The following is a 14,063-nucleotide window of genomic DNA, read 5'->3' as shown; positions in this document are numbered from 1 at the left end:
AATATGGATGTTTCCTGCACTACTCTTCTGGCATCTCCTTCCCAATGAAGTCTGGCCATAATTTATCTATTTATTTATTTATTTATTTATTTGCATTTGTTTCCCGGGAAAGTCTGACTGGGCTAGAAGCCCATTTTCAGCAGAGGCCCTGGGAGAAACGCTCCAAAGACAAAAGTTTACAAAAAGTATACACTACATAGATGCTTGTTTGAGAAACATAAGTAAAAATACACAATAATAAAACATAACTAAAAATAAGGCTCTAGTCAGTAAGCATGATTCCAAGAGAGTTCATAAACTTGAGAAAGAACTGTGAGAATTTAAAGAGATGCAAAAATCAACATTCATCATGCATTTTATAATAAGAAATATGAGGATGATAAGAAGTGGTGAAATAGTATAGTAGGTATAGCAGGGAGGTAAGACAAAGAAGTGGATAAATAAGAGGGGTAGAGAAGTCGGTTGGTGAGAAGCTGTAGATAGTGATTATGATAGAAGGGAAAAAGAAGGGTGGGTGAGATAGAGAAAAGGGGAAAGGAAGAAAAGACTACATTGAAGTGAGAGATAAATGGAAGAGGGAAAGATTAGAGAGACAAAGGGGAATTTATCCATTTTGGCATAGTGCAGGGGCAGATATGAGAGTTAAGAAGGTAGTTTTTTAGTGAGAGCTTAAAATTCTTGAGGCACTCTATGGTGCTGATGGTTATGAGTACGGTGTTCCATAGTTTAGCAATACAGTAAGAATAAAGCATTGGTCAGCTCCTTTCTTAGGTCTGTGCACAGTTAGGAGTTGTTTGTTTTCAGAGCAGAGAGTTCTAGTAGGGATGTAGGCATGTAAAACAGTTTTTAAGGCAGGGTAGCTTTCAGGTTTGTATATCATTTTATGTGCTGTAGATAGTTGTAGGAAGTTAAGATGATGAAGGAATTCAGGCCAGTTAAGTTTCTTAAGAGCATGACAGTGATGTGTGTGTGATATGTTGTGCCAGTAGCAAATTTGGAGATTTTGTAGTAACAGGACTGAAGCTTATTCTTCAATGACGTGTGTAAGTTGGTGAAAATGGGGACACCGTATGTGAGAGAGGGAAGCAGATAGGTATTAGCAAGTGTTTTTCTGGTGGGAGTATCCATGAAATTTTTGTGTCTGTAAAGTGTTCCTAGCTTGACATGTGTTTTTTTATGGCATTTTGCATGTGTTGCTCTAATGTAAGTGTACTGTCTATGGTGATGCCTAGCAGCTTTGAGTATGTCACAATTTCAATCTCTGTGTTATTCTGTGAGTAAATTTTAAAATCAAATGGGAGTCATTTTGGTGTGAAAAGTGGAAGTTTTGTCTTATTAGGACTGAGGAGTAGTTGTGCTGCACTGAGCCAAGATTTGATTGAGGTAAATGCATTTTGTGCTATTTTTTAACAAGTGCTGGGTGTTATCTATAGAGGAGATGTATATTACAATCATCCACATATTGAATAAAGGAGCTTTGAAGAGAGGCTGTGAGTAGATTATTAATAAAGATATTGAAGAGAAATTCTCAAATGATGGACCCTTGTGGCACTCCAGTATTATTAACCAGGTAGTCTGACAAACTGTTTTGCCATTTTGCACACTGTTGTCTATTAGTTAAACATGTCTATATCATAACATCGACAGCTTAGGTTGTCGAATCCTAAAATATCGACACCTACGTGTCAAAAGCTAACAATAGTGAATGGCCAAATCATTGAATTCTTTCCTCAGGAAAGAATTCGGGTGGCGGTCCATAAACAAAATAAGCAAACACATCCAAACATAGTTGGGGGCTTTGCCCCCCACACCCCGCCTAACTAAATATACCAACTCTGAGATCACTCTACATTGGGGAAAGAGCAAATCCCAGATAACGGCCATGCAAATTCTTTCCTGAGAAAAGAATTTGATGATGTGGCCATTCGCTATTGTAAGCATCACTATTGTAAGCGTTCAACACTTAGGTGCCGATGATTAAGCATTCGGCAACCTAAGCTGTTGACAATTCAGTAGAAATCCAGTTAAACAACTAGCAAACCACAGTTGATAAGATTGTGAACAACCCATAACAGAAAGTTGCTGTAGAAGATTGTTGTGTGATATTGTGTCAAAGGCCTTTGACAGATCTAGTAGAATTACAGAGGTTATTTGGATGGCCAGAGTCTGTGGCTTTGTAGACAGCACCCACTAAGGAGATAAGGGCAGTGGCCATGCTATGTGTTGTTTGAAAATCATGGCGGGCAAGTGACAGACGGTTGTTATGGGTGAGGTGGTTTAGTAGTTGTATATGTATGCATTTTTCTAGGAGTTCGGATAGAGGGGCAAAGACAGAGATGGGTCAGTAATTTGTTAGATCATTTGATTTTCCACCTTTGTGTAGTGGGGTAATGATGGACTTCTTCCAGAGGTTAGAGACTTGGGACTATTTAATAGATCGATTGATTAGGATGCTTACAGGATAAGCAATTGCATCTGCAGCAAGTTTTGAATACTCTGAAGGAAGATTATCGGCGGAGAGGGAACAAGGTTTTAGTCTGAGGAGAAGCTTGTGTATTAACATAGTAGGTACTGGTTGTAATGAAAAAAGATGAGACAGTGTACTAGATATAGAAGTAATATGGTGAGGGAGGGGGTGTTGGTGTTTGTGTGAAATGTTTGAGAGTGGGGTGGAATTTGATTTTCAGTGGAGTTAGAGTTTGTTTTAGTAGTAGAGTCTGTTACTAATGTGAGTATGCTATCAATAAAGTGGGTACTGAACATTTCTGCTATTTGGGAGGGTGTTTTGTCTGTTTAAGGCAATGGATTTTGTTTTGAACCTGGGGTAAGGAGTCTTGAGATGGTTTTCCAGAACTTTTTGGGGTTATTTTTGCGGTTGGTCATTTGTTGGGAGAAGTAGTTTTTCTTATCTGTGATTGCTATTTTTTTTGCCCTATTATGTAGTTGCTTATATTTTAGTAAATTTGCTGCATTGTTATCTTTATACCATAGTTTCCAGGCTCAGTCTCTGGTTTGTAGTATTTGTTTTGTGCTTTTAGTTAGCCATGGTGCATGGTTTGTTTTTGTTCTTTATGTGCGTAGAGGGTCTACGCTGTTGAGGGTATCTAGAAATATTTTATTAAAGTGATTGACTGTATTATCAAGTGGTAGTATTTTTAGCCAGGACCAGTTGTTAGTTTTTAAAATGGTATTAAATTGTAGTTGGTTAAAGTTTGTTAGATTTCTGGATGATTTATAGGTGTGGGTTTGGGTAATTGAAGGGTGGTCTATAGGAATAGACAGGAAGATGGTCACTTAAGATATTAGGGAAGGTACTAGAATTAGAGCATTTGTGGGGATCAGAGACCCAAAAAGAAAAATCTAGCAAAGCTAGACTTCTGTGTGATACCTTAAACCTCTTGCATCAGAGGCCTCATGGGATATATACAAATCACCCTTTAAGGATATCAGGTGTTTCAGCTAAATGGCAATTCTGAATGTCCATGATGACTAGGATCCAGTCCAGTGTGGCTCTTAGGTTTTTACTGTTTTGCATTCTAGTGGGTCTGGTTATGAGGTGTGTGAAGCCATAAAGATTAATGCTATTTGATGGGTAGTCTGTGATGAAATTTTGCCAGATGACGTTAACGTCACCCATGATCGATTTGTTTACCCAAAAGATGGAATCACTAACACAACGATTGGATGGAATTATCAGTTCATCACAACCCATGATGGGTGCCGGCCGGCTTACTTCAACACAAACACTCGAATCTCAGGCGGCCGGTTTTCAATAACCCCTGCTTGTTTTGGCAGAAGTCAAAGGAGTTAATCGCAGTGCGAATACTGTTCCCATGCACCCCAGGATTGGTGGGGCAGGGACAGGAGTCTCATCCAATTAGGCCGAAATAGGTCAAAGTAATTGGGGGGGGGGGATTGCTTCATTTACCACGCCTGGATTACAGGAGCAAGACCGAAGTTGCATACATGTCGGTTTGAACCAGTGGTTAAACCGCCCATTCCCTTTCTACAATGCAGATGGGAACCTTGAACCTGATTCCAGTAGACCCAAAGGCATTGATCTCCCCCAGAGATTGAATTTATTTGATCTGAAACTTATCAAGTTAAGAAAACTGCAGTTGGAGGTTGCATATTTCAGAGAATGCCAACGCTCCAACATTGTACCTAAGGGCCTTCGCTCATGGCAGTACCCGACTGGGTTAGAAGAAGGCTCATCTTTCCATAAGGACTTGATCTCACTTTTTGATAAACATGGGGCTGAACCTCTGAGTTTAATCAGCAAGCACTACCAGGAAGCAGCTAATTCATTAACAGAGGAATTATCTAAGTTGGATGATGGGATCAGGAATGATTCCAATTTCTCGAGGTACAGGTATGATTACGATAGAATTTTTACAAGCAATGACCAACAGTTAAATAAGATCACAGCCAACAAAGTTACGAAGCTGCAGAGGGACATTAACGCATACAAGGAAGGGGTGGCTTATCCAAAACCCCCCAAATCTCAAGGTAATTACTTAAGGATACCAGCTATGGCTGGGGGAGATTGGATGGATACGAACCAGCCTAGATCCAATTTGTCCCATCAAGATCAAGATGGTGTAACCCATGGGAACCCGGCTGCACAGAATCAGTCAAGTGCAAGTGATCGGGCAGGTCCACAGGGTACACCTACTAATCCCTCTATAGGTACAGGGAGTTTAAATTTTCGGAACCCAGCCTCTCCAACCCAACAATTACTGGGCAGAAAGAACAGGTACAGAACCAGGAACAGAAGGAACTGAATGGGTTCGAGAACAGTCTCTCAACCATCAGTCATACCCAATGGAGATAGTTTTTAATATAGGAAAGGATTTTAAAATTTTCAATTATTCAAGTTTTTCTTTCCCCCAACCTTTAGTGGACCTCTTGGCTAAAGGGTTATCCTTTGTGCCTTCACGGAATCACCGGGCAGGAAGAACAGGTACAGAACCAGGAACAGAAGGAACTGAATGGGTTCGAGAACAGTCTCTCAACCATCAGTCATACCCCAATGGAGATAGTTTTTAATATAGGAAAGGATTTTAAAATTTTTAATTATTCAAGTTTTTCTTTCCCCCAACCTTTAGTGGACCTCTTGGCTAAGGGGTTATCCTTTGTGCCTTCACGGAGGGCACATTTGGCCAACACCATTATTGATTTAAAACTCTTTGTGAGAAAACTCAATTTACAGTTATTAATGGGGGAACAGAGGATTTTGAATAATCCGTTCCACATTTCTAGTACTTTCAACCCACCTTTGCATCCATCCTTAAGCCTTTTTGAGCAGCTATGTGACTTAGACATTTGTTTTTTACTCCATTCCAACCGACCAGTGCCTTTCAACATCAGCAAGGAGGAAAAAGACCTTTTGGACTTATTACGTTATTCCTCAGTTCGGGTTATGCAACCGGACAAAGGTGGCGGCCTGGTGGTCATGGAGGGAGATGATTACATCAATCGAATGGTATCCATTTTGGAATCCAAGGCTTATAAAGAAGTCTCAAGAAATGAGTTGAATGTCAACATTGCTCGAGTGAAGTCTTATTTTGAGGACTTGTTTATTAATGGGATTATTGATGTGGACGTTTTCAATTACATTTCTATACCGAAACCCAGAATACCAGTTCTATTTGGGAATCTGAAGATTCATAAATGTATCCAAAACCCCCCTATGCGCCAATTGGTTAGTGCAAAGGGAAGTATTATGTATGCAGCGGCAAAAGTTGTTGATACAATATTGAAGAAGTATGTATCCAGTGAGGCCCACATATGTAAGGATTCGTGGTCATTTTTGGCTAGGGTGGGTCAAATTCCATTCAGTGTTTTCCATTGGTTTTTTAACCATCGATGTGGTAGATTTATACTCTTCTATCCCACATGATGTGGCGGTGGAATGGATTCAAGCAATAATGAAGTCCAAGCAAGCTCCAGCTAATGAAATTTTGATGATTAGAGAATTGTTGGATATCATTTTGACATGTAATTTCTTCTCCTTCAACAACCGATGGTATCAACAATTGGTTGGGGTGCCTATGGGGTCCAGTGTCGCCAACTTGGTGATGGCTTTTTGGGAGAAAGAGTTTGTGTTCTCTAATTCTATAATCCAAGAAAAAGCTTTCTTATATTCCCGATTTTTGGACAACATTTTTATCATCTTGAAGGGCAATGATGAATTGGCAGAATCTTTAGTTACAAGTTTTAACAACTCTACTGAATTCCTCAAATTTACCTCGAATTCCTCTGAAGAGAAGATAGCTTACCTTGATGTGGATTTGTATAAGACTATACCCCAGGGTTGCTACCTAGCTAAAATCCACTGAAAAACCACATTCTCCAATTCTTATTTGCATTTTAACAGTAACCATCCACTTCACCAGAAGCAATCAATAGTGAAGGGTCAGTTGGTGAGAGCGGCCAGGATGGTATCACAAGATGGTGATTTTTTGGATGAATGTCTTTTCATTCATGATCTTTTCCTGAATAGGGGTTACCCACGTGGCTTGGTGGCATTATGCAACAAGGTTCATTTGAAGAGAGAAAATGGGTTTTATCTCCCTATATTAAGTAATAACAATTCAGAATTATGCCTGACTTATCCAAAAGCCCAGGCTGACAGCCTTTTTTCCTGTAGTTTCATCACTTCTTACAATGTCGATGCGGGTGAAATTGTGTCCATCATTAAGAAGAATTGGAGCTTTCTTGTGTCAGATAACCAGACCTCTTCCCAGTTTGGCCAATTACCTAAAGTTGTTTTCAGGAGAGGCTTGAATCTTAAGAAGATTTTATAAACGAGCACCCAGCCGTTCAATGCTAGATCAGGGATGTTCAAATGCAGTATGTGCAAATACTGCCGGTATATACAAGCGGGTACCTTCTTTATGATTAGAGACTTTAAGTTTTACATCAGGGGAGATTCAACTGCCAAAGTTCCCATGTGGTGTGCTTAGCCAAGTGCACTTCATGTCCATTTTTTTATATAGGGAAAACGGACTGGAGATTGCAGGAGCGCCTTTATAAACATTTGTATGCCATCAGGAGGGGAAAATTGGACAATGCCCTGGCCAAACACATTAACGAATGTCCAGAGCATGAATTTAACTTTACAGTCATTGACCAGTTGGTTTCAAACAATAGGGGGGGCCTTGAATCTTTGTTGCTTGAACTCAAGGAATTGGTATGGCAGCTACAATTGGATGCCTACCATTTTCCAGGTTTAAACAATATGTTGTCCATTGCTAGCATGCTGAAATTGAGGAGTTTAGAAAGGTAGACGTTACCAGGCAGTGTGAATCGTAATCCTTCATAATAATTAATTATTATGTATTATTTATTATTAGTATTTTTTAGTTAATTTTGATGGCATCGATCAGTTATGTACTTTAGTGAGTTGGTCAGCTTTGATTGATTTTTATTTCTTAAGGTAGCCTTTAGTTAGTGCTTGTTGATGGTCTACGAGTTAGGATGTTAGATATATATATATATATATATATATATATATATATATATATATATATATATATATATTTAGAATATTTTTTCGAGTATTTCTTCAGAGTTTTTGGTATCATTATGGTTGGATGAGCATATATTTGCACTGTGTCAGCCATTTACAATGTTTAAAATGCTTGTTTAAAATGTTTTTTGAGACAAATGCTGGTTAGTTAACTTTTTGTTTTAATTAAAATATTATTATTTTTATAATTTTTAAGATATTTTAGTGAAAGTATAATAGGGGCAATGTTTAAAGTTAATTTATAAGGTGATTTTAAATGTTCACGGTATGCAAAGTTTCAGTGTTGACGTCATATTTTTGTATTTAAATCACTCTAGGAAGTGGCACGTTATTTTAAATTCTAACTTCTGATGAAGTTAGCGAAGTGTCGCTGATGAAAAGCAGGATTGTTTTGTTACTTAAAATAAAATTTTTTAGTGGTTGATCGTATTTACGTGTTGTGAAGTGGATTTCTAATCATTTTAGCATTCTGGTGGATCGTTCATCTGGCTCACGTTCTTTTTCCTGGTTTGTTGTTGTTTTGGAGTTGTAGAGCGTTAACGTCACCCATGATAATTCTTTCATTAGAAATATTTTCAGAAGTCTAAGAGACAATGTCTTCTAGGATAGGAATGTTTTGGCCTAGAGGTATGTACACTACTGCTATACATAGTTTGTCTGGTATTATTTATTTGTAAAGATGTAATAAGAATTTCGGCATTTCTAAATAATGGAACTAGTTTGGTGAGAGGTAGTATTATGTAGGTATTGGGACAGAGTAATGCTACTCCAGCTACTTTTTATGGATTCTTTCTGTTCATAGTATGTTGATTCCTAGAGGTACTGTCTCAATGTCTTAGATGTGTGGTTTTAACCGTGTTTCTGTGACTGCTTATATGTTTGGGGAGTATTGTGTTAGCCAGGAATGAAATTTGTTATTTTATTACATATGCTGCATATGTTTAGTGTTACTAGCAGTAGATTGTTTGAGGGGGGATTGATCAGGAGCAGTTTTATGAGGGGGTGCTGGGTTGGGGTGGACATCCCCACATTGGGAGAGTTTGCAGTGGAGGAGGAGGAGTTGTTTGAGGTATGTGGATTTTTTTTTTAGTATGGGTAGATTTTATGTAAACATCAGATTTGTATTTAGTAGTGGATGATAGGATTTTTAGTTTCAAGATGTATATTGTGTGAGGTTAAATTAGGCTGGCAGCTATATTAGGAAAAACTATTTGTGTGTTTTTCCATGGGTGAAAGCAAAGTGGATTTTTTACAGGTAAGGTTATTATTGTATATCTGAGAAAGGGGATTTGTGTCAGTAAGCTGAGAGAAAGGGTTATGAGTAGACTGAGGGTAGAGGAATATATGGCTGGTGGTATTTTACGGTGTGGGAGATACACAGGAGTTTAATGAGAAAGGTAGAGGAAAAGCAGAGAAAGAAATGGGTGGAGTTATACAAGATTAAAGAAGGAATATAGTTGTAAGGTCAAGTGAGTCTGTTAGGAGTGGGAAGACAGGTAGTTTTGATATGATAGTGAATGTTATTGGTTAATGAGTGTGCAGGAAGGACTTAAGTTAGGTATAAATGTAATGAAAGAGTGGGTGGGAATGGGGATAGAGGAGCAGAGTGAGCCCGAGAATAAAGATGGTGAACTGAACATGTTAGAGCCGATCAGAGTAGACTCAAATGAAGAAAAATAATCAGAAATGCAGAGAAATAAAGCAAAGGTAATCTTATAGTAGACTGGTTAAAGGAGTAAAAGGAAAAATACATTGTACAGTGGTAAGCAGAGCAGGGTTAGAGTGGGAAGGGGTGTTTGCAGAACAGTGCAAAGTAGGTTAGGAATGGGGTAAAACAGCAGCTAAGAGGAGTAAAAAAATATATGGAGAAGTGAAAAGAGTGCAGCAGTAGGTTAGGTTGTGGTTCGGTGATGTCCTTCCAATCAGGTACACACAGATAAATACAGCAAAAAAATTCAGATAACATACATTACAGTTAAGGTAGTGTATTACAGGGTTTTTTATTCATGATGAGAAGGTGAGATTAGCTAAGTTTGGGAAGAGCAGAAATCCACACTGGTGTTTTGTTGGTTAAAAGAATTAAAATTAAGGTAATGTATTGCAGGGGATTTTGTACGTGATGAGTAGGCGAGATTAGTTTCATTCGGGAAGAGCAGAAAGCCGCACTGGTATTTTGTTGGTTAAAAGCATTAAAGTTAAGGTAGTGTATTGCTGGGGGGTTTTGTCCATGATGAGAGCAAGACTAGCTTTGTTCAGAAAGAGCAGAAAGCTGCACTGATGTTTTGTTGGTTAAAAGCATTAAAGTTAAGGTAGTATATTGCAGGGCTTTTTGCCCGTGATGAAAAGACAAGATTAGCTTTGTTTGGGAAGAGCAGAAAGCTGTAGATTTTATTCTCTAAGCAGCTGTAGCACACCACCGAAACCTTTGAGCCAAAAAGAGATAGCAAGGGGACAGGAAAGATAAAAGTTGTGACCTTCTCCTTTAAATGACAAAAAAGCTCCTACAACAAACCCCTCTGAATGCGAGGTCTACAAACATGCCAGCCTTAACCTACTCTGTGATGAAATCTCAAAATTCACTTATGATTGTGCTTCCAAGACTTTTATACAGCAGAAAGATTTAATAATAATACATCCATTTAAAAAATGAGTATGTCTAGCAGTCCCTACCAGAAGAAAGTATCATTGGAAATTCAAAATCAAACCACCCCAGTGGACCATCACCATAAATAAACTATAAAACAAAAGAAATAAACTCTTTAAATTATTTAATAATTTCAAAACCCATCTTATCAAGGATGATATTCAAAGCATTATAAAAAATGTGAGGAACACTATTGGAGCTACTAAAGGAGCCCATGAATTTAGCTCTGTCTGTGAAGTCAAAGATAATTCTACACTAAAAAAAAACAAAAACAAAAAAACTTATGTTGCTCAGAACGTATTCACAATGCGGCCTCCTATTCTACCTTAACTGATATTGCTAACATTGCCCCCAATTTTCTCTAAAGATCATTTACTAAAACTGCTAACCAAGACCAAAAATACTGACATGGAACCTGAAAATGTACTTGCTTGCTTAATTAATAATGTTAATTTTGCTCTTACAAACACACTTCTCAAACTATTTAATTTAGCTACTGGTTTTGTCGTTGATGAGTGGAACACAGCAGTGGTGTTGGCCCTCCATAAGTGTGACCTTAAAACAGACCTATTAGCCTTACAAGCCTCATCAGTAAAGCCACGGAATGTATTGTAACTGAACCCATAAATTGTAATATCAAGAATCTTGTTAGACTTGACCCCCAATACTTTGGTTTTGTGAAGGTAAATGCTGTCTATGTATCTGCTTAAATGATGAATCCTGTCTGGCTCAATGCCATAGTCCAGATGGTTAACTTGTTTATGAACAACTGACCTTCCTTGAGATATAATTTGGTCTCATTATTCTTCAGCTGATTTAACACTTGGATTATCTCTGTTAGACACTGCACAAAAATGTTACTTTTCATGAGTAAATCTATCTAATCATATTCCTACTACTTTCTACATCAGGCCTACTCTTGAGCAGGAAGACACTGCAATCTGTTGGTGGGTTTAGATATACACAAAGGATATCTGTTCTGTATGGATTGTTCTTCTTCCATATGTGAAGGCCTGGGAAGAAAAGCTCCACATAAAATTACAGTAATTATTTACATTGACAATGACAAGTACAGTAAATAATAAAATACAATGACAACATGGTCCAGAATATATTTGAGATGTCTGCAGTTGGGATATATTTTGCCCCTCAGTCCTAACTGAGCTCCGATCTAAGTGTGTCATGGGCCACTAAGATAATGGTTGCTATAGGTTTAGCTTTCAGTAATCTGTAGAGAGTGTCAACTAACCTGTGAATTTTAGAGCATCTCAGATGAGAGAATTGTAGATGTATTTACCTGCATTGCAATTCAACTGTTCATCAAGTTGTCCAGAATTTCCTGCATTTTTCATGATGCCAGTGGGTGTCTGTACTGAGAAGCACTTATTAGGGTTAGCCGGTACTTACGTAGCATGGACATCAGTTACCCCACAGTCACAGACATCTCTTGAAAATGCATTCTTTAACATTCTGAATATTTATGATCTGTTTCTTTCTCTTTTTTTGTCTCACAACAGCATGTCTGAATAAATTAGTCAACCTGATTCTGGAAATCTTGAAAAGACAATTTGTTACCAAGCTCCACTTTGACTTCTATCATATCAGACACATTTTCAAAATCAAGTGTGAAATGTCTTTGGGGTGTCCACTCAATGTATAAGACAGAACAGGGTAAACAACTTCACATAAATATACTTTCTTTTTTTTCTGAAGAAAAACCTTTTTCCTATAATAGAACGAACTCATTAGGTAGTGACCTTATTTCTGCATTCATTTCATTGTTTTGCACAACATAGCTCTTGAATGACAGGAACATTTTAATTGTAGATCATAAACAAACTCTAATGTTATCATGTCAAAATTGCTCAAAATTAGCTTCTACAGCTAATAGGTTCTATTGTCAGAGTATGCACAAAGCTAGGCATTGATCTGATTCTGGTATTCAAGCAGGTTATGGACTATAATTTTAGTCTCCTGTCTCCCAGATGTTTAATAATGAACAACAATTCAGTTTGATTAAGAACTTCTTAAACTTTGCTTATATAAGCCCTCACAGCAAATTCATTGACATTACCTGGAATTACTGTAATGATCTCAGCTACTATTTGGCGTGCCTGTAGTCTATCATGACTTAGTCCTCGTGGAATCGTATTTATTTAGAAAAGATACTATCTTGTGTATAACAACAGAACATCGTTAACAATGTCACAATATTCTCCAGGGGTATCTGGGTATCTAGATCCAGATCAGAGTTTAGGTCTCTCACCATGTACACAGGATGGTATGTTGACTTCTCATTTCTGGAGCATTAAAGCACAGATTATGATACTTTTTAAACTTTCTTCCTGATTTGGAGCACATTTTAACAACTCTTATTTCCTAACAAATGCCAGACTATGCCTTTTTCTGCTTAACATTGTATAAAACAATCCACTCGTAATATAGTACTCAAAATGTAATGTTAAGGGATTTATACAGAGCATACCCTCTACTTTAACACATGCATTTAATTTTCCTCGGGCTATATACTGATTCCACAAGCCAAATATATCACAGTAAACTGTGGATAAAGTAATATAATATATGGAGTCAGCTATGTTTATTAAACTGTTGAACTCACTCTAAAGCAGACTGGGTGACCACAATGATGACTCACACCATGGCCTGATCTGCCTCTACAACATACAGAAACACTTGGCCCAGGTTGCTCCACAGAGGAGACTGATGAGGTGACAACATCATGTTGAGGTGAAGGAGCATGACTACAACTTGACTGTTTGATCATGACTGGTGGGACCAACCACAATAAATGGGACAGCAGTCAAAGTATGTAGATGTTAGAGCATAGACACTGATGCTCAATGTGCAAATGTGATTCTGTTGAGAGGTGGCCTGCCTCTCCCATATTGCAATCAGCTAAGCACAGTCAGGGCACGCAGAACCCTGCTTGTACTATGGCACTACTGTTGTATTGTAGAGGCCAGGGTTTCTATTGACCATGCCACAGCTGGTATACTTTCATTTTGAGCAGCCAATTATGCCATTACCTCACTGTGTCTGTACTCCTGTCCTTCATGCAGCACATGCAGCTGCTGTGCAACACCATTTGTGGCACAAAAAAGTACATGGATGTCTGATCCATTACATTGCAGGAAATGTTTATTTGCCTGTAGAAGTAAGCAGACACCTCCTGACACCTGGAAATGCACACCATCTGCATGCCTACATCTATTGCAATGGCCAATAGCAGTATGTTGTGGGGAACTGTCAACATTAGCAGCAATCTCATCTTGGGGCTGTTGTTCACTGGCCACATCCTGTTCACCCTCGGATGTCCCCTCATTCTCAAAATGGCCAGACAAGTTTCCCTCCACATCTAAGGCTACAGATGCATCAACATCACTGTGACAATCTTGACCAAACTGTATCGACATATCAGTGTCCTGTGTGCCAGGGGCCATGCTAAAATACTGAGGCACATCAGATCTCACATCATGATTTCTAGATGGGCTAATGAAGGCTACAGATAGCTAATGTGCTAAAAGAAGATACAGATAACACAGATCAGGGCAACGTGCTTATATCACATGCTAGATGTCAATAATGACATATGACACATATATCTCACTGCAGTGTTACAGATAATAATGACTTTACATGAGGTCTTGTGTAAGTATGGTTCACAGAATTTACATAACAGGGAGTATACAATTAGGTTACATAGCCAACATACATGACATATGTGATGAATACAAACAAAACGCACACCTGACAGCTCCTCCTTTGTAGAAAGTGCTGGTGAAGAGGGATGAACTTTAACTATTGTTGGGAAAAAAAATCAACATTATTAATCACATCATTGCCACCATTAACCATTTGAACACA

The sequence above is a fragment of the Protopterus annectens genome, chromosome 5.part1 (genome assembly GCF_019279795.1).
Source record: "Protopterus annectens isolate FY-2018-M chromosome 5.part1, PAN1.0, whole genome shotgun sequence".
Classification (NCBI taxonomy): Eukaryota; Metazoa; Chordata; order Ceratodontiformes; family Protopteridae; genus Protopterus; species Protopterus annectens.
Note: the sequence above shows the minus strand (reverse complement) of the source record.